We start from the raw sequence: 26,430 nt of genomic DNA, 5'->3' as shown, positions 1-26,430 counted from the left end.
AATCTGTTTTTACAAGGGTCACAAAATGGGTGATTGGTCACTTCAATCCAATGAAGATTAATTTGTCTTTTCGGGAACTTTTGTCAAACTTTCTTACAACTAAATACAAATATTAGATGACGTTTCCTGTTGATTTCATAAGTGTAGGAGTGCTCTCGTCAATTCACTTGGTTGTTTGGATTAATTTATTGCAAATAATATATATAAGCAAAAGTGACAATTATGTAGCACAAAACATGGACAGTTAATATTTCTCATTTGGTTTTCTTCTTAAATAAGGGATATTTTTTTTCTAGTTATAAAGTGTAGTATATAGCTGACAGTTTGAGTAAGGTATCAGTGCTTCTTGTGTAAGAATAAATAAATAATTTTTAATAACTTTTTTTGGGGAGGAAATTTCCCAAAGACATCAGTATGAAAAAAATATCCACTGTGAGTGACAAATTATTGAATTAAATTAGAAATAGCAAAAACACGTTTTTTTTTTTTTTTTTTTGGTTCAATATCAGGCTTTATCCTATTCCATGAAGAAGTTGCTGGATGGGCAGAAGTAGCCGTCTCAGTGATGGAGTGGTCGTTGCTCCTTCAGCAGCAGTTGTTGCAGAAATCAAGACATCATTGCAGCAGCATCACTACCTTAGAAAATAATGAAATGCAGTTAAAGTCAATTCTTAGCAGAATCAGAAGAAGATTATCTTGCAATGCTTTGTGATGTTGACCTCCTATTCTCAACCTTTGCTGGAGAAAATTGTTGAGAAACTGCATTTACTTGAACATATTTTCTTAGAAAGGCTATAGCTTGTGATTAAAGACAAAAGCCTTACAGGATTATAGGATTTCCTGCCACAGTTAAAAGCCATTCATTTTGAAACATAGAAAAAGGAATGAGTAAAGAGTGTTGACAGAGGATGAACTGGTTTACAAGGATTTCTGAATTAATTAAGACAATCTAAAACACTTCCATCTAAATTATATGTATATATATATATACCTTTCAAATAAAGTTATTTTCAATGCTTTTTAACTAAACATTGTATGCCATTTTTATTTCTATGGCAGTATATTTGTTTTAATTTTAGTTTTAATTTAATATTTTTTAATTTTCTATTCCTGTTACTACTGCTTGTCATGTTAGTGTGTCCTTCAGTCAAAGTGTCTGCATCAGGAGGTTGTTGGTTTTTGCTGAAGATGCTGTTCACATGCAGACAGCTCGAGTCTTTATAAGCCTTTCCTTGAAGGGACGTTGTGCCTATAGTTTGTTCAGCGTTAGTTAAAAAAAATACTTGGGGAGTTTCTGTTCCTGTTGGTTTTATTTCCTTTTCTGGTTTTATTTAATTTACACATTTAATGATCCGTCGGTGTATTAGCTCCTTGAGATTCGACATCTCGTTTTTAAGAGGTTTATCCTTTTGGATGCATAACAAAAACAAAAAGATGATGACAAAGTAGAGTTAAGAAAAAGCAAATGAAGAGAAACAAATAAAATACAAATAATGATAAAGGTTAATTATTTAACTAACATAAAGACATACTTGTTAAACTCTTGGTTTTGCATGTTTCTGTGTAAACATTTTTTATTAAACAGCATTTTAAGTCATGGATTGGTTAAACTTTAGAAATAAGTGTGCTTTAAAGCATTATTATTATCATTATTGTTTTACTGTTAGATGCAGTTTTGCAGAAAAAACTACTTGATTATTGCACATTAAAACAGTCCTTATATGAAAATTAAGAAAACCGTTTCAACATGGCCAAATTGCTCAAAAGTTCAACAGGGAGAAAAATGAATTTATTTAAAGCTCTTGATTTAGAAAGATAAAAATCAATGCATCTGTTTTAAAACCTTTACTTACTGCAAATAATCTCTCTCTCTATATATATATTAAAAAAAACGTTCGTTAAAAAAAGTTATATATGTTACATAATGGATTATATGGAGACTCCTCCCGACCAGAGGGGAGACAGAGCGCTGACTTTAAAAAATATAAAACACACAATAACAGACAAAAAAAAATAAAAATACACTTACACCTACACATAACTGACACGTAGCGCTTCAGCATTCAAAGTCACAGTAGCATTAATTATAAGTAATCAACAGTAATTATACCTTTACATTTATGCAAAAGGTCAATCCTCAACATAAGAGATTAAAGACTTCCATGTTTTATAGTAGTTATGTATGGAGCCCTGTAAACTGTTCCACAAGTACTCAATTTTCAGACAAAACATAACTTCTCTCACTGATTGAATAAATGGAGGCCGAGCATCCTTCCATTTCCGCACTATCAGTCTTTGGGCTTTCAGAGATAGAAAGACTACAGCATTGGTTTGACATGAAGACAAGCCTTGCTTATTTGAAAGAACTCCAAATTCTATTGTGTATGGGTTAGGGTCTATAGTTCTGCTGCATATATGTGTGGGATAGCATCAAATACAGATCCCCAAAACCTACCCAGAGCTGTGCAAGACCAGAACATCAGACTCAACTGTCTGACTACATCTCGGACATCTATCATCAGAAGTTCTGTATATCCTTGCCAGTTTATCTTTTGTTAAACAAGCACCATAAAAATGTAAAATTTTATTAGACAATGTATACAAACAGATGTTGAGTGGATACAATGAATACTCCCATCCCAGTTATTGTCTGGAATCTGTAAGTTTAGGTGTTTTTCCTATACATTTTTTAGCCAATCTAAAGAGGTATTTTGATATGATTAAGCAAGTTATATGTGCGAGAGATTTGACCTCTAGAGATAGATTGGAGATGCAAACTGTCTTCAAGAGGAGATGGGGAAGGAAGGTTTAGCTTGATAAGACATTTTATGACGAAGCTCGGACCTGCAGATATCTGAAAAAGTGAGACATTTTTATTCAGTGTATCAACAATATTGTTAGTTTTTAAAGACTCCATTAATTCAGGGAAACATGTTTGCAAGAAAAACATTTATTTGAATATTTCTTCATGAATATTGAACCATACAGATCAGGTGAGATGTCATAAACTCATTAAATGTTTATTTTCTATCACTCCTTGATCTCTCACTCCATGTCATTTTTTTGCTCCGTTAAGAAGTTGCTGAAGGAGAAGTGGTAGTTGGTGATGGTGTGGTTGTTGCAGATGCAACAGTAGTAGTTGCAGATGCAGCAGCAGTAGTTGCAGATGCAGCAGCAGTAGTTGCAGATGCAGCAGTAGTAGACGTTGCACCTCCAGTGGTGGTAGTTGTTGCAGAGGTGGTTTCCTTAAAGAAAAAAAGATCAGTGAAGTCAAACATAAATCTGAAGAACCTACAACACGATGTGTCACAGTAAACTGTTGTTATTTTTCCATATTGGTAAATACTAACCTCATGTGAGCTAGACCCAGAGTGGGATCCATGTTTGGAATGATGAGGATGATGATGCTCCTTCTGTAAAAAAAAGAAAATGAGATGAGTGATTGGCGCATCGTCTTTACTCAAAGTAAATGTTGTTTTGTAAACAGTAAAAGAGACTTGGTGTTTATCCTGTAACAAATGTATGTTTCTAAACATCTAAACCACATAAAAAAACATATTTACTGATGAGTCTTTGCAGCTTCAGCAGAAGATCAAGAACGTTCCTGTGATGCTGCTCTGAATGCTCACCTTCTCTTTTATACCCTTGCAGAAGCAGCGATGTTGAGACACTTCATTTATTGGGAAATCTTTTCCTTGAAAAGGAAGTGACTAATGTATGTGGACAGAAGCTACACATGATTGTAAGGATTTTTGACTTAATTAAAGCATTTTAAATTGATGGAGAATTAAATCATTATCCTTTTTTAATGTAATTGTTATTATTATATAGTTTAATAATACACAGTACCAGAGATTCCCATCTTTAGTCTTTCAGACACATCTTAATTTGTTTTTTATGCCACCCCGGAAAATGTACTTGGTTTTAAAGACTGGGGTTATTAGGTTTCTACAGAGTTTATTGGATGGGGTAATAAGGGTTTGGTTGAGCAAAGCAGAGAAGAAAACATGCTATGATTTGCTTGTTGTGTTCTATTTGATCCCTCCTGACCGCCAGAGGTGGTGCTTGAAGCACTGGATGATCCTCCTTACACATGGGTAGTTCGAGAATTTATTGATAACAAAGTCACCTGTGACCCACATGAGGCTATAAAGTCACGTGACACCAGGAGCGCCGTCCCAACACTCCTCGCGAGAATGCAATGAACCTGAGGGCCATCTGGGCTTTATAGAACCATAGTTACATACATAACTTTTGTTGCTCATGTTTTTGATTTTTTTCAAGGGTTTCTGTCCAGGCTGGATGTGACCCCGCCCAATTTCCTGTGGAGCAGTCACAGCTGCCTGCACTTTGTTCATCAGCCACACAGCAATTAAGGAACTCTCCCTGAGCCCTCAGTATTAGCTCTTCTATGTGATATCCAGTTTGCTGTGTTCATGTTCCTCTAGTTATGTTCTTTTTATAAATAAATCCTGGTGACTTGCTTTGTCTTTGCTTACAGTTGTTCCCAGCATTTGGGTTCCAACATGCTTGCCTGACTGCGACAAAAAGACCAAGCAAAGCATTTGTCCTTGAATAAAAGAGTATTGTAGTAAGATAAGAGGACTTGTGACTCGACGTGAGATTTGCTAGTCTTGACTTGTGACTCGATTCAAACTTGAGGACAAAGACTTTAGACTTGCAAAGAAATGACTTGGTCCCAGCTCTCTTATTTAGCTGTGTCAGGTGATTGTGTACTCTATTTTGTCAACAAGTAGTGACTGGTGGGGAAACACAATTGTAAAGGCTTTTTACACTCCACTGGAAAACATTTTATGCATCTGATGTTTCAAGATTTTTTATATTAATTTTCTTCAGCTATTTATTGCATAGCTTTTTTTAACCATGTTTTTAGGGCACACTTTTCTTCATATTTTATGTCAAAAATAAAAAAAAAGTGGGCTCTTATTACAATAAAAATGTAGGTTTTTGTACAGGTTCTTGATTATCTTAATCAAATGTGTGAGAATGTCAGCATGATAAATTTGAGGAACGATGTTTCTTCTGACAAACACTAGCAAAACACTGATGTTAGGATTTAATTGATCCAAAACATCCTTCTCTCACACCAGTGACCAAGTGATAATTACCTGCAATTTTGTTAAAAGTGTTTTATAAGGCAGAATATTACGTGTAAAACCCTATTTTATATTAGAATAAGCCTATATCTGTAGTATTTTAATTATAAGCACTGAATTCAAAAGATGGATGCGGATTTTGCACATTTCTTAGATGCTCTTTGACCATTTTAGTAAATGTTTCAGAAAAGCCATTAAAAATGTTTCAAAAAATACTCAAAGGTAAAATGACCCATTAACGTAAAACAGAAGAACAGAGACAATTCTGTGTGCTGTTTAACATTTATTGTAGTTGTGAGATTTTCAAGACATCTATGAAATCAACAATCCATTGTTTTTCCATCACTTGCAGATCTTAAGGTGGATGTCAGAGTTTATTATCCGTTAAGAAGTTGCTGGAGGAGTAGAATCAGCTGGTTCAGTGATGGTGTAGTTGTTGCTCCGTCAACAGTAGTTGTTGCACCGGCGACAGTAGTTGTTGCTCCTGCAACAGTAGTCGTTGCAGAGGTGGTGGTTGACTTGAAAAAAAAATACACAAAAGTCAAAAAGCAGATTATCACAGAACTTATAGTTGAAAAATAAAGTTTTCTAACAGAAAACACTCACCTCATGTGAGTTCGACCCTGAGCCGTGAGAGCCGTGAGAGCCGTGCCTGTGTTTGGAACGAGCAAATCTCTGATGTTCCATCTGTAGAAACACAAAGAAAAAAGTATGCTAATGTGTCTAATGTCAAGAAAAATCATTTGTTTTTATCACAAGATTTCCTTCTAAGATTTTGTTTTTGAAGCAAAAAGACTTACAGGTTGAGCCAGAGTGAGGCTCAAAAGGCATCCAAGCACAAGAGCTAACTTCAGCATGGTTTCACTCCTGGAAACAAAAGTAAAATCTTTATCATCAGGTCAAATAAATGCAACATCACGCAAAAAGATTCAAATCTAGTTACTGTCAAGTCTTTGGAGCTTCAGAAGAAGAAAGATCAGGGAAGTTCTTGTGATGCTTTTCTGAATGTTCCCCGTCTCTTTTATACCTACTGGGGATCAGATGTGTTGAGAAACTTCAATCTTTAAGAAATCTTTTCCTAGAAAGAGGAGTGACTAATGACTGTGGACAGAAGCTTTAAGGAACTGTTGCACCAACAAAAAAGATCTTATTTTTTATGAACAATAGATTATTTTCAACCACTAATAACTCAGCTCTTCCCTTATTAACAAGTTGCAGATGTTGAAGTATAATGTCCCAAAAAACATAGTTTTAAGCTTTTTGATCTACTTTAAAAGTTCTATAATTTTTTCCAGAAATATTACATTTAATCAACAGTTTCCTTTTATTACAGACCCATTTGGTCTCTGTAACATTTGTAGCTGAACACATTCACTAAAACTCCCTAAAACTGTCATATTTATTATATTAAATTAGCATTTATGACAAATTACTTAAATTTCTTGATTAATCATAATGATTATCACGTTAATCCACAATACAAAGTGAGGGTTTTGAAAAGGCTAAGGAAAATCAAATACGTTATAAATATGTTTAGAAGGAGACTGATACATACTGATAATAATAATAGATCTTCCTCATCCCTCCACCTGGTTGTCCTACGTGCCTGCCTTGTCATCATGGTGTACTATGGCATAAATCTGTGTTTTTTGATGTAAGGCGACCTTGAGTTCCTTGAAATGCGCCCAACAAATAAAATGTATTATTATTACTAAAGCAAAAAATAAATAAATAACCCAATTCTGAAGCTTTGTTAGCTCACTCCATTTTTTACACAACTCTTTCCTGAACATGGCTCAACAATAAGCTGGGTTTACTACACAGCTGTTTCTTAAATTAAGAAGTGCTCCAGCACTGACATGCCCACTTTAAAGGAAATAACCATCTGTCATCTCAATAGTAGGCTCCTCTGAACAGTGAGAGATGGAAAATCAAAAAAGCGACTTTATTAAATTTGTGTAAATGTATTTACGTTTCATTGAGGGAAATAAGTATTTGATCCCATAATAACCATTGTGAGTTCCGGTCCACACAGACCAGTTGGTCTGTCCTATTCAACGGGTCACCTGGACTGAAGACCCCCATTTGAACTAATCACCGGTAGTAAAGACACCTGTCCACAGAACCAGCCAATCAGACTCCAAACTCTCAAAGATGGTAAAGACTAAAGAGCTTTAGTGGATTCAAGAGAGATGATTGTAGATCTGAACAAGACCGGACTGTAGAACCATCATCAAGAAGTTGGGGGTTCAGGTCACAACTGGTCCATGAGTATCAGTGGACCTAGGTATGGGGCACCAAACAAGAGCTCATCTGGTAGGGTTTCCATGATCACGAGAACAGTGAGAAATAAACCTTAATTCATGGCAAGAGTTATATATGATGATGTAAAAGCTGCTGTGACCACAGTCACCTAGATAAGAATTGATAATACTGTTTTTTGATTTGTTTTTTCCCACAGTTCTCACAAAGCACTCCTGCTTCAGACCCACCTGCAGGCCCACCTTAAGACCTTAAGTCTGCAAATGAACATCCATGATTTAGAGAGCGATCGGGAGAAGCTGGTGTGGTCAGATGAGACCACAATCGATCTCTTTGGCATCAAGTCAACCCATTGTAGTTGGATAAAATATCAAGCATGGAGGTGGAAACATTATGCAGTGGGGGTGTTCTTCTGCACAGGGGCACTTCACCGTGTCGACAGCCATATACCTTGTAGTCCTGACTGAGAACTTCCCCCCTTCCATCAGGTGACTTAAACTTAATGGTGGATGGGTCTTGCAGCAGGGTAATAACCCAGAACAAATACGGCCAAGTTAACCAAGGAGTGGCTGAAGAAGAAGCTGGAGGTTATGGACTGGCTCGACCAGTCTCTGGACCTCAATCCTTTTGCAAAGCAACAGCCACCAAGTCTTAATCGTTTATAGGGAGGAGTGGACCAAAATTCCTCCTGAAATGTGCAGAAATTTGGTCATCAACCACAAAAAGCATCTGACCACTGTGCTTGCTAATAAGGATTTGGAGAAGTCTTTTTTTGTCCATTTCTCATTCACAGACACACCAGATTTAGTTTATCAATTATCCACAGTTGACTTCATTGAGTTCAGAGGATGTAGGTGTCTCCTTTAGTTCATGGTTTTGTCAAGTTCATTTACTACACGTTTATGTGTCTGACGGCAGACCTGATTGCATGCATTTTGAGTCCTGTACCAGTCCTGACATTAGAGATGCATGTTATGTTAGAAAACACAGCTTGGTGTAACATGTTGCATGGTGAATTAATTTTCAGTAATTTCTAAGAGGACCTTCATTTCTCTACAGACCTGTTTTATTATTTTGCTTTGTGAAGTTATAGTATTTAACAAGTGAATGAATTGGTTATTTATCCCCATTTTCTAATAAATCTTTTACCTATTATTTTATCTAGTGTTTCTAACTTGTAAAGTAATACACTGAATTTTACCAATTGGTGTTTTATACTCCTCAAAATAATTTTTTTTTCTCTTAATCTAATAGTGTTGAAAAACTGCAAATCTTTTATAATAAGCCTTAAAGCAACAACAACAAATATAAGAGTCATGATGAATTTCATTTTTATTGTTCAAAGACAAGCCAATAACAACAGAGGCCAGATTTGATGTTCTTAACAAAATGCTTTTTTTAAGCACTAGTTGAATTCTGGCTCCATGGCAGACTTAATTTTATCCTAGTAGTGCTAGCAGTTGAGCAATCAGCTGATCCACTGATAGTGTAGTTCCTGCAGCTGTAGTTGTTGTAGCAGTGGTGGTGGTTGCCTTAAAAAAAAAGAAAGAAAAACATTTACTTAAAAAAATTAGCAACATGTCTGAATAAGAAGAATCTCACTTACCTCATTCGAGTTAGATCCAGAGTTGGAGTCTGAGCTGGAACGAGCCACTCTCTGATGCTCCATCTGTTAATAAAAAAAAAGTGGTTTGAAGCTTGAGGTGTTTTTCCTGTTTCACATAATCTGACTTTAGGTCCCTAGACATTTATTTACTAGACACAATCAGACTTACAGGTTGAGCCAGAGTGAGGCTCAGGAGACATCCAAGCACAAGCGCTAACTTCAGCATGATTTCACTCCTGGAAACAAATATCAGAATATAACATCAACAATTAGATTACTAAATCCTCACTGCAGCATCATCACAGGGAATATTGAAACTAAGAAGGAACAAACATTACAGTCAAGTCTTTACTGTCTCAGAAGAAGATCTGGAGTTGTTGTGATGCTGCTCTGAACGCTGACCTTCTCTTTTATACCTTTACAGGAGCAGATATTGAGAAATCACATGTCAGAAAGAACAGTGACTAATGTCATGAGACAAAAGCTGATAAGAAATTTAAGCACATCTTAAACCTTTAAAACTCTTGTGTAGAAATGGTGGATTTATAAGTAATTCATTTGATATTATAAGCATAATTATTCAACAAATAACTCAGCTGATGTCTGTGCCATCACTAAATGGTATCTGAATGAACGTAATGTGTGTTGAAACTTCAGCGTTCACACTGCTGAAATGGATTACCGTTAAAAATGTTTCAATATGCATAAAAAAAAAATCAGGTCATTTTCTGGAACTTGTATCACTGCATAACATAAGTATTTCCAACCTAACTGAACTCTTTTTTTTTTTAGCTGCTCACTTTGGGTTACACTATCAGGAAATTGTATTTAAACACAGTTGAATGAAGCATAAATGAAATATGTAGCAACTCAAGTTAAGGACTTCAGAGTTGATAATCAGTCTACAGTTTGGGGTATCCAGAATGTCATTGCAAAGTTGTCAGTTTTTCAAAGGCAATTCCTACCATTAATATATTATCCAATAAGAAGCCTTTAAAAAGAGTAAAAAAATGTTTTTAAATACAAAAGCAGGTATTCATATTGTATTTATAGACAAATATGCTTGGATGGGGTAGAACTCAACTGAATTGGCTAATAATTGCCTTAAACTACCTAAATCCAGTAAATAATATTTCATGAGTGGATCATCACATAGCTTATCCTGAAACCAAGAATAAACATGATAACAAGTCTTTGCAACTTGAGTAAAGTTCAGAAATGTTTTTGTGATGCCGTTCTGAATGCTGATCTTCTTGTTTCTACATTTGTAAGAGTAGAGTTGTTGAGAAACTATTTTTGAGAAGCTGTATGCCAGAAAGAACAGTGACTAAGGCTGTGTGATTCAGTTATAAGTAAAGGTGTTGCCACTTTTAAATTACTTTAATACTCTATAATTACTATTCAATCATCTCTATACTTACATAACTATCAGATTAGCTTTGTAATGTAACTGGTTTTCCTTTTCAAGTGTCCACTATAGTTTTCTCAAAATAAAATGTTTTTATTTGTATTTTATAAATAATTAAATTTTATAATATAATTAAAAAGGTAATTCAAGTACATCTTCATTTTTTTTACACAAATTGGGGTAAAATACATGAAAACAGAACTTAATTAAACAATTTTTTTAACATCTGGGGCATGTGTGCAGGTGTTTTGAGTTTAGTAGATGATTAGTTGGTGAAGCTCAGTTTTGATGTCCTGTAAAATGTTGGTAGATTTCTCCAAAGCGTTCTCAAAATCGGTTTTTGTGTGTTTTATGACCTGGAACCCCAATTTATGTCAAAATAAACACCTGGAATCAAGTAAACAGTGGGTCCTAAATCAATATTCTATGAAAACTTACATTTTTTGAATGGAATTAGAGAAATGAATATCATTTTCCACGATTTTATCATTTTTGGAAAGGATCTGTACATGCAGCCATAAGAAAATGTACAAGTGTTTAACCCTTATATTGTGTTTGGGTTTCATAATGGAAAGCGGGTCACTTTGACCCGAATAAAATATAAGCGTCAAATGCATGAGATGGTTTCATTCTATTCTTAAAAACTGAAACAGATTGAATAAGCAGGTCAATGAAAATCTATTAAAAGTTCCAATACTTGTTAATTTTTGCTCTGGACTCAGCTTTATTTTTGCTCAATTTGGACAGTTTCATTAGCAAAAAAAAAAAAAAAAAAACACAGATTGATAATAGACAAGCCTAATGAAATGAAATTAGCCATCAAAATAATAATAATAAAAAAATAAAAACATTAACCGCATTTGCAGGTTGGTTTGCCACCACATATAGGTCTATGGCTCCATGTCTGGAATTTAATTTACAGTACTGAGAAGTAGCTCAATGAGCTGAAGTAGTTGGTGACTGGTTGTTGATGTAGTTTTTGCAGGAGTAGTGGCTGCATTAAGGAAAAAAAACATTGAGTTCAACACAACGTAAAGGACTTTACTTGATTTTGTTGCAGAAACTGATATTGTTTTCTGGGCAAATTGCACAGTCGGAATTGGAGCTGGAACGACTCAATCTCTGACGTTCCATCTGCAGAAATGATCTAAGTTTGCTGATGTCTATCCTGTTCTGTAATGAACAAATCTCTGCATTTAATAACATGGCAGTTACAGGTGGAGCTAGAACCTTTAGTTCATGCTTTTTATGTTTATTTATTACATGTTTCTGTGTCTGACACCAAACCTGATATCATTCATTTTGAGTCTTATACCATCACTTCCTGACATTAAAAATACATGTTTTGTTAGAAAACACAGCTTGGTTTAACATGTTTCGTGCTAATTTAATTTCAGCCAGTTTTAAGAGGATCTTCATTGCTGGTGAGATTGGTTTTGTTATTTTGTTTTGTGAAATTATTCTGTTTAACAATATTTTTTTTAAATTCTAAGGTAATCATCCATTTTTTTCCTTAAATGACTTTCAATTTTATTAAGTAGCATTTTTTACCTGTTGTTTTCGCTACTGAAAGTAATTCTACCAGTTTGCTTTGTAAATCCTTTAAAATAATGAATTTGTTTCTCTTAGTTTCATAGTTATATATTGAAAGACTGAACGTTTTTATAAGTTTCAAAGCAACAACAACAACACATTAAAGATTCATGATGAATTTCATTTTTATTGCTTAAAGACAAGCCAATAACAACAGAAGCCAGGTTTGATGTTCTTAACAAAATGCTTTTTTTTTAGCACTAGTTGAATTCTGGCTCCATGGCAGACTTAATTTTATCCTAGTAGTGCCACCAGTTGAGCAATCAGCTGGTTCACTGATAGTGTAGTTCCTGCAGCTGTAGTTGTTGTAGCAGTGGTGGTGGTTGCCTTAAAAAAAGAAAGAATAACATTTACTTAAAAAAATTAGCAACATACCCCGAAAGGGACAAAGCGGTCAAGAAGATGGATGGATGGAAATTAGCAACATGTCTGAATAAGAAGAAACTCACTTACTTCATTCGAGTTAGATCCAGAGTTGGAGTCTGAGCTGGAACGAGCCACTCTCTGATGCTCCATCTGTTAATAAAAAAAAAGTGGTTTGAAGCTTGAGGTGTTTCTCCTGTTTCACATAATCTGATTAGACACAATCAGACTTACGGGTTGAGCCAGAGTGAGGCTCAGGAGACATCCAAGCACAAGCGCTAACTTCAGCATGATTTCACTCCTGGAAACAAATATCAAGTCTTTATGTTAAAATTAGACTCATCACAGAAAATACTGGAAAACAAGTGCAAATTCTATTACAGTCAAGTCTTTACTGTCTCAGAAGAAGATCTGGAGTTGTTGTGATGCTGCTCTGAACGCTGACCTTCTCTTTTATACCTTTACAGGAGCAGATATTGAGAAATCTTATGTCAGAAAGAACAGTGACTAATGTCATGAGACAAAAGCTGATAAAAAATTTAAGCACATCTTAAACCTTTAAAACTCTTGTGTAGAAATGGTGGATTTATAAGTAATTCATTTGGTATTATAAGCATATTTATTTAACAAATATCTTAGCTCATGTCTGTGCCATCACTAAATGGTATCTGAATGAACGTAATGTGTGTTGCAACTTCAGCGTTCACACTGCTGAAATGGATTACCGTTAAAAATGTTTTAATATGCATTAAAAAAATCAGGTCATTTTCTGGAACTTAGTATTTAGTATTTATTAGTGGAATGCCCCTTGAGATGTACCATCTCTTTTTCGAGGGGGTCCAAAACAAATAACAAAACATTATACATAGATTACACAGAAACAGAGTAGAATACATACAGATAACAACTGACAACACACAGACACGAACAAACAGACAAGCTCCTTCCCTCTCCTCTCCCCTCCTGCCAAACAACAACAAAACATCAGTATTAAAGAGAGTTACACACTAGGGATGATATATATATATATATATATATATATATATATACATCGTGGCATCCCTAGTATGTTATAATTACAACAGTAAAAAAAAATACTTGTTATATGGTATATACATACACTAACATAGGTTACCATCATATGGTACATAATTCACATTAGCTTAAGTTACCATCATATAGTAGAGTAACATTAGTTACGACACAAAAGACAGAACTAGAAGCATATACATGGAGTTTTAAGATATGTAAACAAAGATGACTTGAACAGTCTAAACAAAGTCAAAGATTTTAAGGATGTAGGCGACCTATTCCAATCAGAAGGGGCTTTGTACTGAAATGCTCTACGTCCAACTTCTTTGTAGATTCTTCGGACAGAAAAAGTGGGACAGTGAGTACTTCTAAGTGAATATGAAGAAACACTTGGAACTAGGAATTGATGGAGATACTGGGGGCAATAAAAATAAATACATTTATAAATTAGTTGAATCCAGTGAAACTCACGCCTCTTAGATGGCTGTAACCAATTAAGTTTTTCAAAAAGAATACAATGGTGAGTCCGATATGGACAATTAAGAATAAACCTACAAAGAGAGTTGAAGAGAACATTAAGTGGTTTAAGGTATGAACCATGTGTATTTTGATAAATTGTATCAGCGTAGTCAATAATAGGTAAAACTAATTGAGTAATTATTCTTTTTTTGACTTCCAACGTAAAGCAGTTAGATGACCGAAAAAGAGGACCTAAAGTGGTATACGTTCTTTTGATGATGTAGTCAATGTGAGGTTTAAAGTTTAGTTCCGGGTCCAACCAGATTCCAAGATATTTGATAGAGTCAACTCTCAACATCATGGACCCATCACTAAACTGTATTTGAAGATCATGGGAATGCAGTCATTTCTGGTGTGTACCAAAAAGTATACAACATGATTTTTTCTTGTTTAAAATTAATTGATTATCAAGAAGCCAGTTTTGAACCAAATTAAAATCAAGCTGTAAATTATTTCTTACTAGAGAGAGATCAGAGAATTGTAGACAACAGTATCATCAGCATAAATGTTTATCGAGCAATGTGAGATGACTTTTGAAAGATCATTAACAAAGATACAAAACAAAAGAGGGCCAAAAGTGGACCCTTGAGGCACACCTTTTTCAATGACCCATTTATCTGACTGAGCACCATGAGAGACAACATACTGAAATCTACTGTGAAGATAAGAATTAAACCACAAGATTGCATTGGTATCAAAACCTATAGCATGAAGTTTGTCGAGAAGCAGATAATGATCCACAAGGTCAAAAGCTTTGTTGCCACTTTTAAATTACTTTAATACTCTATAATTACTATTGTAGCGTGAAAGGGTTGAATTCAATAAAGAATTTGACTTTGTCTCGTAAAGGAGCACCACCTTCCGTAAGGAAGGAAAATTACTCAGTGATGAAAGTTTATCAATTTTAGCTTTAAAAAATTGATTAAAGAGTAATCTTCAAAATCAATCTCAACACTTCAGGAAGTAAATTCTCATCTGAAGGGACCGTATCACAAAGAAAGAACAAGATGGACAACGACTGCCTTTTTGATATTTATTAAGAGATAAGCATAAAAATATATACAAAATAAACAAAGAAAATCAATGTAGTGCATGTGTGTGTGTGTATGAATGTGTGAGAAAGTCGGTGGATGAGCAAAGTAATGCCTCAGAACGGTTTAAGAGAAACAGACCTTTTGGGCTCAAGGCCACATTTGGGCCTCTTAGCATCGAAGAGAGGCCAGATTCTCAAATGTCTCGATAAAATCTTCACAGAGGTATTTTATGGCCTTGGGAGGTCTGAGTCTTGGAATGTATTCCTGATTATAGTGGACTCGCAGTTTTTCTTTAATTTATCATCCTTTGAAAAGTGAAACACGTCAGCAGGCATCGTAGCATGCTACACTATTCAATCATCTCTATACTGACATAACTATCAGATTAGCTTTGTACTATAACTGGTTTTCCATTTCAAGTGTCCACTATAGTTTTCTCAAAATAAAATGTTTTTAATTTGTATTTTATAAATAATTAAATTTTAAAATATAATTCAAGTACATCTTCATTTTTTTTACACAAATTGGGGTAAAATACATGAAAACAGAACTTAAATAAACCATTTTTTAACATCTGGGGAATGTGTGCAGGTGTTTTGAGTTTAGTAGATGATTAGTTAGTCAAGCTCAGTTTTGAATATTGATGTCCTGTAAAATGTTGGTAGATTTCTCCAAAGTTTTTGTGTGTTTTATGACCTGGAACCCCAATTTATGTCAAAATAAACACCTGGAATCAAGTAAACAGTGGGTCCTAAATCAATATTCTATGAAAGCTTACATTTTTTGAATGGAATTAGAGAAATGAATATCATTTTCCACGATTTTATCATTTTTGGAAAGGATCTGTACATGCAGCCATAAGAAAATGTACAAGTGTTTAACCTTTATATTGTGTTTGGGTTTCATAATGGAAAGTGGGTCACTTTGACCCAAATAAAATATAAGCGTCAAATGCATGAGATGGTGTCATTATTTTCTTAAAAACTGAAACAGATTGAATAAGCAGGTCAATGAAAATCTATTAAAAGTTCCAATACTTGTTAATTTTTGCTCTGGACTCAGCTTTATTTTTGCTCAATTTGGACAGTTTCATTAGCAAAAAAAAAAAAAAAAACTCACAGATTGATAATAGACAAGCCTAATGAAATGAAATTAGCCATCAAAATAATAATAATAAAAAAATAAAAACATTAACCGCATTTGCAGGTTGGTTTGCCACCACATATAGGTCTATGGCTCCATGTCTGGAATTTAATTTACAGTACTGAGAAGTAGCTCAATGAGCTGAAGTAGTTGGTGACTGGTTGTTGATGTAGTTTTTGCAGGAGTAGTGGCTGCATTAAGGAAAAAAAACATTGAGTTCAACACAACGTAAAGGACTTTACTTGATTTTGTTGCAGAAACTGATATTGTTTTCTGGGCAAATTGCACAGTCGGAATTGGAGCTGGAACGACTCAATCTCTGACGTTCCATCTGCAGAAATGATCTAAGTTTGCTGATGTCTATCCTGTTCTGTAATGAACAAATCTCTGCATTTAATAACATGACAGTTACAGGTGCAGAACCTTTAGTTCATGCTTTTTATGTTTATTTATTACATGTTTCTGTGTCTGACACCAAACCTGATCTCATGCCTTTTGAGTCTTATACCATCACTTCCTGACATTAAAATACATGTTATGTTAGAAAACACAGCTTGGTTTAACATGTTTCGTGCTAATTTAATTTCAGTCATTTTTAAGAGGATCTTCATTGCAGGTGAGATTGGATTTGTTATTTTGTTTTGTGAAATTATTCTGTTTAACAATTTTTTTTTTTTTAATTCTAAGGTAATCCTCCATTTTTTTCCTTAAATGACTTTCAATTTTATTAAGTAGCATTTTTTTACCTGTTGTTTTCTCTACTGAAAGTAATTCTACCAGTTTGCTTTGTAAATCCTTTAAAATAATGAATTTGTTTCTCTTAGTTTCATGATTATATGTTGAAAGACTGAATGTTTTTATAAGTTTCAAAGCAACAACAACAACACATTAAAGATTCATGATGAATTTTATTTTTATTGCTCAAAGACAAGCCAATAACAACAGAAGCCAGATTTGATGTTCTTAACAAAATGCTTTTTTTAAGCACTAGTTGAATTCTGGCTCCATGGCAGACTTAATTTTATCCTAGTAGTGCCAGCAGTTGAGCAATCAGCTGATTCACTGATAGTGTAGTTCCTGCAGCTGTAGTTGTTGTAGCAGTGGTGGTGGTTGCCTTAAAAAAAAAAAGAAAGAAAAACATTTACTTAGAAAAATTAGCAACATGTCTGGATAAGAAGAAACTCACTTACCTCATTCGAGTTAGATCCAGAGTTGGAGTCTGAGCTGGAACGAGCCACTCTCTGATGCTCCATCTGTTAATAAAAAAAAAAAAGTGGTTTGAAGCTTGAGGTGTTTCTCCTGTTTCACATAATCTGATTTTAGGTCCCTAGACCTTTATTTACTAGACACAATCAGACTTACAGGTTGAGCCAGAGTGAGGCTCAGGAGACATCCAAGCACAAGCGCTAACTTCAGCATGATTTCACTCCTGGAAACAAATATCAAATTTTTATGTTAAAATTAGACTCATCACAGAAAATACTGGAAAACAAGTGCAAATTCTATTACAGTCAAGTCTTTACTGTCTCAGAAGAAGATCTGGAGTTGTTGTGATGCTGCTCTGAACGCTGACCTTCTCTTTTATACCTTTACAGGAGCAGATATTGAGAAATCTTATGTCAGAAAGAACAGTGACTAATGTCATGAGACAAAAGCTGATAAGAAATTTAAGCACATCTTAAACCTTTAAAACTCTTGCGTAAATATGACGAATTTATTTGAAACTTCAAGGTGTTTGCAACATAATAATTTAATAATTACATGGATTATCTCTGTGCTGAGACCAATAATTTTTTTATTTACCTTTATTTCTGGTGAAACTTTAGTGTTTAACATTATCTGATGAGGTTGTGAAAATACTTTTAAAGTCTGGACCAAGCAGAGAGTCCTGCAGTATATCATGAATCACTAATGAAGATAAATTTATTGCTCCTTCTCCATTATCAACAACAAGCTTTAGTCTCTCTAATAAAATAATGAGAAACTTTTTGTGTCAATTGCAGTACATAAATCCAAAAGGAAACATTTAGACTTGAATAGATGATTCTGTTCAGGTGGTAACACAGTTGACTTTAACTAACCCATATACATGCTTATACGTTCCATTTCTTTTCCACATTTCTGCTTTTAAGTATTTTAAACAAATAATTTCCATTAACAATAAATAAACTGTATATAATTTTATTTATTTTAATGTCTGCTGACATCACTCAACTACTATTACATTTGCTGCACTGAGATGATCCTTTGTGGTACAGGGTGCGTTTTATTTTGAAAGAAAGTCATGTGAACCTTTGTCAAAAGTTATAAACTTTTTTTATATTAATAAATTTATGCTTAAGCTTTTGTGCAAAACATTGCAATAGTTTTTTTTTATATTTAACAATAAAATTTCAGAAATGCAAATCCGTGTCTTATATTTCTATATTAAGTCAGACTTTGCTGCTGCTACTGGTTAGTCAAATATTGACCTTTAAGTGTTAAGTATTAATGAATCGAGAAACGTGCCTTAAACAAAGATTTAATAAAAGCCTGGGGAACATTATCCAGAGATAGAAGCATTTTTAGAGGAAATGTCAATATCATGAGTTTGATTGGAATTGTATCAGGGAGACAAGGTGATGATTTCTAGAAAGCTGTTGCTGAGACTTCTAATGTCTTTGAAGTAGTTATACCTAATAAAATAATTACCACAATTAAAGGAGAAATTGCTCTGAACATCAATAAGCATAACCTAAATTTATGATTGTTTTCAAAGTCTTTGCTTTGAAGTTATAAAGGAATACGTGACTTAACAGACCATTAAACAGCCACTGCCATAGATTGCTATCTTTGCTATTCTTTGCCTCAATCAATGACTAATTATGGGAAGTTCTCGTATTAGGTGAGGATTGATTAAGAATCTATCCTCTTATCTTTAGTTTTTGAATTTGGCTTGTGCTAAAAGATGCTTAACTTGAAGGAAAACCAATACACTTTAAATAGAATTTTTAGTTCACCTAAAAATCTTGAAAACAAGCTGAAAAAGGATTAGAATTAAAGTTGTAGTCACATGCACTCATACGAGTGCTGCAGGTTTTTGGGTTGATGGGGCCTGTAAAGGGTTGTAGAGAAGAGCGGCCGTATCTTAAACAGCACATAAGTGTGTCTTGCATTTATGATACCCATGAAAATGGAGCGTGTCATTGGTGTGCATTGTAAGTGTATTGTGAAACATTTGGAAGCATAATGTAAGTTACACCCACGCATGACATACAGGAGATGCTGTTGCACGGCGTCCTTTACACAGCACTCCAGTTGTTAGTATCTGACTGTGCGCAATGCTGCACGCAAGGGTTGTATGCAAGTGATATAAGGTGCCACGCAAACTATGCTCTGATTGTATAATGTCCTCATTTCTAGCACAAGTGCATGCCTTTCACTTGAACAGCATTAATGGAGAGTCGAGAAAAATGAAAATTCGTATAACAAGTGCTTTGAGGATCACAATGTATGAAAATTGCATTTTATCATGAAGTTAATGGAAAAAAAAGAAAAAAAGTGCAAGAACATTTTCGCCTTGTTGGCTTTTTTGCTTATACCTTCACAGGGCAAAGCTGTTGCTGAATTCTGTTTGAATTCATAATATAAGGAGCAGTCCCTAATGTCACTAAACAGGAGATGTACAGGATAGAACGCATGCTAGAATATTATGTTAGATTTTGAAATTACAGCTGCTGGATTTTTACATCACAATGACCTCTTTCTTATAAACCAAATAATTAAGTATTAACACACTGAAAAACAAATACAAATGCATAATCTCAGGTTTAGAAATCAAGTGGTTTTGTGATTTGGTAACACCTGAAAGAGTAGCAGAACCCCTAGCTTAAATTTAGAAAATATAAAGAAGTCCTTTGGTGGCCTAAGCTTTTTGAACAAGTTCACAATGTCTTTCATTTATAACTGGAACATATTCCTAAGTACTGCCAATTTTGTGGACGACCTGTACCTCACATCACCCCTGGGCTTGAGAAGCAAAAATGAAATTTTATTGTTTTAAGCTATTTTTTATTGGGTTTGCCTTATGGTTTATAACTATTTTTTTTAACCTATAACCTCAATTTGACCCTTTAAGGGTTCTTTAAAATCAATTCGGTCAAGAAGCCATTACTGTGCATGGAACATCTCCACTTTGACTGTGTCAAAGATGTATATTAATCCCTTAAAGAGGGCCTATTGTTTTCATCAACAGAAAAATGCCCAACCTACAAGAAGTATCTAAATTTTAAATTCTGTGAAAATAATACCAAAAGGTATTCACATAAAAAACAGGTTTGTCTTGAATAGAAGCACCATTGAACAGTGGTGCAGCATCTTACAAAACGTTTAACCCACAGTTAGTTAAGGCTCTACTTGATCTCCTCTCTAAAGAAGGGATATGTTTCTGTTGGACTGCGCAACATTACCATTGTGTAACCACCAACCCCTGAAGAGGTGTGTGAGTTTGATCATGTCCTGAAAGAAGGAGAGACAAACAATGGTTTGACTGCTGACCACAGACCTGTTTTGTACTGATCACGAGAGCATCTTCATGCCATCCACTTACTAATACGCTTCCTGTGCACGCCCCAGGAGGGTTGTTAAAAAAAAAAAAGAAATCAGTACGGCCTTTTTAAGATCAGACATTGTGAAATAAATATAAGGAAAACTAAACATATATCCATTTACTATCCGTTTGTTGCAGATGCCGGTGTGTATGTATTCTTAAACAAAAAAAATGTAGATATATTTAGAATCTGCATGAGGAGCAAGATTTTTGGTTGGCTCAGTTGAAGTGATGATACTTTTTTTTTTTTTTAATACCCTAAAATTATTGCAACGGGTTTTAATACTATTTGGGAGTGCCAATGCTAATCACAGCCTTTCAGCTGAGTATTGTCCATTATGTTGGAGCGCTAAACGACTGGTCTGGATTTGGGGAACTGGTTTACAGGTTCTCCTTAAGTGGTTGGTAGTTGGGTTGGTGGACCAGAAATCCAAAAGGTCAAACAAAGCAAAACTAAAGGAAGAAACAAAAGAAGGAATTGCCTGAAAAGGAGATGCTGAATGCAACCCACACAAACAGAAACAGCTGAATGATGAAAATATATTCTCTGAAAACTTAATTAAACTCACGGGTTAAATGGGGCGGAGTTCAATCATAAAGAAGATTTTCAGCAAACTTTTTGGATCACACTGAGTATGTTTTTTTGTTCCTAAAGTGGCCATCACTGTGAAAACAGTTTTAGCTTTGGTCAAAGTGAACCCTTAAAATGTGTCCTCTTTCACACTGAGCCCCTCAGACTTGAATTGTTGGGGGACTTTTTTGTTTTATTTCATTTTTTTTTTTTTTTTTTTTTTTTAAGCAGGTTTAGTTAAATCCGTGACTTTAATTTCTTTTTTGCAAAAAGATTTTGTTTTTTTGCTCTCAATCTCCCATATTTTGATTTAGTGAAACTTGATTTCTTTGTTTTCCACAATGTCTAAGAATAAAATGTGTCTTTTTTCAATTTCTCTTGGTCCATTTTTGTTTCAGTAAAGAAAAAAAATGAACAGTTTTAAGTTTTCAAAATTGATTTGTTAATGCTTTTGTTATGTTTCAGGAGTAGCTGTCATTTTTATTTTTTTATGTGGTCACAAGATGACTCCTATCGCTTTGGATCATCTCCAGTCCTACAGGAACACCCACTTTACAGTGTGCATGCTTATAAGAATAGTTCTGTTATGTATAGACATGACTCAAAAGCTGGTCATGGTTCTTAATATCTTAATATGAAAAAATAATATTCCATGTGAAACTGTTTTTTTAACTTGAATACAATAAAAAAAAGTTTGGTCAAAGGAAGTATGAATAATCCAAGCCTAACGTTTAATTTTAAAATAATTTATAAAAATGCAAGTTTTAAAAAATTTTTCAAGGAACACTTATTTTACAAATATTTTTTGTTTTCACGATTTAAAGTAATTTTCAGGTTTGTGTTTTCATATTTGAAGCATGTAAGTATTATTCTAGTGATTCATTTGAAATTTTAATAGATTTATTTTCCCAGGAACGAGGTTTTAAACAAAGTCATACACAATATTTTGCACTGATGTTATTTATTTGACCACACATCCATTAAAACGGTGCGATTTTTGGAGAAAAGCTTGATCTTCATTCACTAGATGTCTCCATTTATTTGGTTGTAGCTGCTACAGTGGTAGCAGTTGTAGTTGCTGCAGTCGTAGTCGTAGCTGCAGTTGTTTGTTGCAGGAGAGCAAGGAGAAGCTGGAGCAGCACGTTGTTTATGGAAGTGTTGGAGGACTTCATGAGGACGGAGACATTAACAGACAGAGAGAAAAAAAATCACATGAACGAATGTTTATGAGCTCAAACTGAAGAGGACAGAGGAAACACTCACCTCATTTGAGTTGGAACCAGAGCTGGAGCGGGCAAACCGCTGATGCTCCATCTGTGAAAATACAACAGATTTCATGATTTACTTTGGTCCAGCCTCTGTTTTGTTATAATAACTAACAAATATATATATATATATAAGTGAAACTTACAGGTTCAGCCACAATGAGGCTCAGAAGAAATCCCAGCACAATTGCTACCTTCAGCATGGTTGATTTACTGTTCACACCTGTTGAAAACAGCGATACGAATTAGGTCTGAAATACACTTCTAATATCAAAATGTGTATAGTCAAGTCCTCACAGCTTCAACAGACGGTCAGAGAAGATCCTGGAGGTTTCTGCAGTGCTGAACTGGCTGTTAGACCTCTCTTATATACCAGAGCAGAGCAGTTGGAAAACTGCCATCATTACAAAATCTTCTAGTGTCATGTCAGGACCTATTAGACAAACAATGATACATCTTTAAAATGTCCTAATTTCACAAATTCACCATTAAAGTCATTTGATTGGAATTAAAAGAAAATCTTATACAAACACTTGGTTTTATACCTGCTATTAGAATGAGTCTTTCATTTCAACATTACAGAATGATAAATCTGATTATAAATTAAGTTGCTTAAAGTTAAAGAATGAAGAAAGAAAAAGACAACACCTTGAAGAAATTGTAACACTTAGATATTACAACAGATTTTACACACACTTTATTTTTTTTTTTAAATTTGCTTTGTTTTTAGGCTAAAGTCAAAATGTTTATTTTTCTGCGAAAGTCTTTTAATCAAAATAGTCATAATGGATCATAGTTTTAATGCTATAAAGTTGTTTTTTTTTTCTTTAGGCTAAAATGTTCAGTTTGTTCAGGAGGTTTGTATTTTAATGGTCTATGAAATACACCAGTTGCCTCTACTGTAGATCACCTAAGGATTTTTTGTTTTTGTAATTTTTTAAGGGATCATGGCTCTATTGTTGTCTGGCTTTTATGACATTTTCAACAGTCTCTACAGAGTTACATTAGTTTTTACTGAGAATTGCTTTAATTCTTGAGGCATTTATAGAGCCTTAAGTAATAGAGAGGTGTACAAAAACAACTCATGGCTAAGATTAGAAACAAGAGATATATCAATCAATCAATCAATCAATCACTTTATTTATATAGCACTTATCAACAACTTGCTGTTGAACACAAGGTGCTGAACAAAAAAGACATATAAACATTAATTAAGACATAACAAGTCATAAGACAGATTAGACAAAAATACAACAGTAAAACAGGAATAAAAATAGAATATAAAGGAAATACTGTGGCTAAAACCTGAGGAGTCACTCCATAGAATAAAACATGAGTTTAAACAACAAAAAAGTAATAAGACATTAGGTAAAAGCAACAACAATGAAATAGACAAAAATATAAAGTAAAAGAAACTCTTTGGCTAAAATTTGAGGAGGGACTGCATAGATTAAAAGACAGGCAGGGTAAAAACATAAAAATGATAAACCATAAAAGCCAAAAAATACTTTAAAAACCCAACAATTCAATAAACACATTATGTGAAGCTCTTTTTTTAGTTTCTTTAAACATGTTAGTTTATACATATAGTTATATGTTAAAGTCACATCTGCATCACCACAGTTGACATTGGGTATGCTTTGTCTTATATTCATGTTTGAAAGGTGAAAGGCAGAAGCATTGCTTATTAAAGCCTGCCCCTCAATTCATTATAATAGGCAATCACATTACTGAGAACTTTTAACAATAATCATAAGTTAAGGTTCATTACTATATTCTTTATCAATAGAAAGTATAATTTACATCGAATAATAACCATAATATTTATACAACACATTCACACACTTATTTTTTCTTTCGTTAAACACATTATTTTATCTAACTTTTGATATATTCAACACATGCATCAGGCATTTTTGTATTTTGTCCATGTTGTAGATTTATAACTTTTTAAAAACAAGTATGTATTACTGCATTGTTTTTGTTGCAAACCCAGATTGTTCCACAGACACACAGAATTCTTGTTTTGTGTGTATAATAAATCTTTTTGCGCGTATGATAGGTTGTTTGAATTTATGAGAATTGTCTCTCAGTAGAAATAGTTGTTGAAGATTGTATGGTAATGCACTATTATATGGTTTATACATTATTTGTGGGGTTTGATAATTTATAAAATTGTGCTATTTTAGTCATTTAGACTGTATGAAAAGTTAGTTAGTGTGCTCCAGGTGTCCTACTTTATGAATAATCCGATCTGCTGGTTTTTGTAAGATTATAATGGGTGTACTGAGGATTGGTAATTATTTCCCCATACTTCAAGATTATATTTACATTTATTTATTATTGAGAGATTTTTTAAAACTTTCATTTTTAATTGTCTTATGTGCGATTTCCAAGATAATTTTGAGTCAATTATTAATCCTAAAAATGTATTTTCCTGAACTTCTTCTATTGGCACTCCGGTTATGCTTATTTGTTCATTTCGTCATAATTGCCAAACATTATAACTTTTGTTTATATTAAGTTTAATGATAATTTGTTGCTATCAAGCCATTTTTTTTATAGTTTGCAGTTCTTCATTAATGTTACTAATTAGCTTATCATAACTATCATTACTATATGTGCGTCATCTGCATAAAACACAAGCTTCAATAAGTTTGATATGTTAAATATATCGTTAATGTATAAGCAAAATAATGAGGTCCTAATACAGAGCCCTGAGGGACCCCACACGTAATGCTGAGGTTGGAAGATTGATCTATGGTGACGTATTGAGTTCTTCCAGTTAAGAAGCCTGAGGCCATATTGGCCTTCATTGATTATTGCATGCTTATCAATAAATGTTTCTAAGTGAGAGACAAATAGTTTCTCGAGAATCTTGGAGAACTGTGGCAATAATGAAATTGGTCTATAATTAGCATATGAATTTGTATCGTCATTTTTATCTGCATTTTGGATTTGCAATGAAAAAAATGGCCTAATGGACAATTTTGAAAAAAACTTGCATTTCTCTATTTACATTTTTTTTGACAGTCAATACATTCCTGAACTAATGCAAAACAGTATTTTGTCAGCTAAAAACAGATGAGATAAAATAAAAAATCTTTACCCAATAGAAGAAATAAAAAAAAAAGAGTTAATAGTCACATAAGGCTATAAATGTTGAACTGAACATAGACTCTCTGATGATAGAATATCAAGTTTACTGTCTAAACCAGACCAGTAAGTGTGAATGAGGAAGGTGAGACGCCAGCCTCTTGTAATTTTTTTTTTTTTTCCAACCCCCTAACTGTGTACTGCTCAAGGGGCTGTCAGTGCTGTTCAAGTGATAAGTTCACACTGCCTGTGCGCCCTTACATTCCCATTGTGCCACCTGACTGTTAGAAATGAGGAATTTAGACAATTAAACTGCCTGTGTGGATCTCATGCGTTCATCTTGCGTATCACAAGCACACCCCATATGTGCAGCATCTGCATGCAGTCAGTAAGGAGCCAATACGCGCACCCTACAAACAGTTCAAGTGTGGCATAAGAGGGCTGTACGACAGTACCCCTACATCATTGATGCGTGTAACTTACATTATTCTTAAAATACTTCACCATACACTTATCACACGAACAACTATGGTATGCTTCATTTTCATGACCTCCCTTAAGGTGGGTTAAGAGAACTGCAAGACTGTTGAATGAATTTCTGATGGTTTAAAAACACAGACTAAGACTAGAACAGATGGTTCAGGAACATAAAAAAATGATACTATTGGTTCACGTACTAATTTGAAACAGTCAAATACAACTGCAATGTTGATTTTTTTTTCTCAGAAAAAAAGACTCCATATACAATAGTTTTCATTGATAATATTTATTTGACCATACATCCATTAAAACAGTGACTCTTTTGGAGAAAAGCTTGATCTTCATTCATTAGA

The 26,430-nt window shown here is 34.0% G+C and overlaps 4 long non-coding RNA genes across 4 annotated transcripts; all 4 read right to left on the bottom strand.

Moving 5' to 3' along the window:
• Window positions 1-2,795: 2,795 nt before the first annotated feature.
• LOC112156977 lies at window positions 2,796-3,604 on the bottom strand. The gene is made up of 3 exons (XR_002921076.2): window positions 3,564-3,604; window positions 3,351-3,413; window positions 2,796-3,245 (listed from the first exon to the last, which is right to left on the bottom strand). It is a non-coding gene; the product is annotated as an uncharacterized LOC112156977 (long non-coding RNA).
• Window positions 3,605-12,182: 8,578 nt separating this feature from the next.
• LOC112156902 lies at window positions 12,183-12,813 on the bottom strand. Its single transcript, XR_002921064.1, has 4 exons — window positions 12,731-12,813; window positions 12,584-12,650; window positions 12,440-12,502; window positions 12,183-12,313 (listed from the first exon to the last, which is right to left on the bottom strand). It is a non-coding gene; the product is annotated as an uncharacterized LOC112156902 (long non-coding RNA).
• A 3,929-nt stretch (window positions 12,814-16,742) lies between these two features.
• Window positions 16,743-17,669, bottom strand: LOC112157551. Its single transcript, XR_002921167.2, has 4 exons — window positions 17,587-17,669; window positions 17,440-17,506; window positions 17,268-17,330; window positions 16,743-17,191 (listed from the first exon to the last, which is right to left on the bottom strand). It is a non-coding gene; the product is annotated as an uncharacterized LOC112157551 (long non-coding RNA).
• Window positions 17,670-20,903: 3,234 nt separating this feature from the next.
• Window positions 20,904-23,826, bottom strand: LOC118598923. Its single transcript, XR_004948154.1, has 4 exons — window positions 22,799-23,826; window positions 22,648-22,724; window positions 22,500-22,550; window positions 20,904-22,402 (listed from the first exon to the last, which is right to left on the bottom strand). It is a non-coding gene; the product is annotated as an uncharacterized LOC118598923 (long non-coding RNA).
• Between the last annotated feature and the right edge of the window lie 2,604 nt (window positions 23,827-26,430).

Source organism: Oryzias melastigma, linkage group LG1 (genome assembly GCF_002922805.2).
Source record: "Oryzias melastigma strain HK-1 linkage group LG1, ASM292280v2, whole genome shotgun sequence".
Classification (NCBI taxonomy): domain Eukaryota; kingdom Metazoa; phylum Chordata; class Actinopteri; order Beloniformes; family Adrianichthyidae; genus Oryzias; species Oryzias melastigma.
This window is presented reverse-complemented; position numbering and strand designations above follow the sequence as displayed.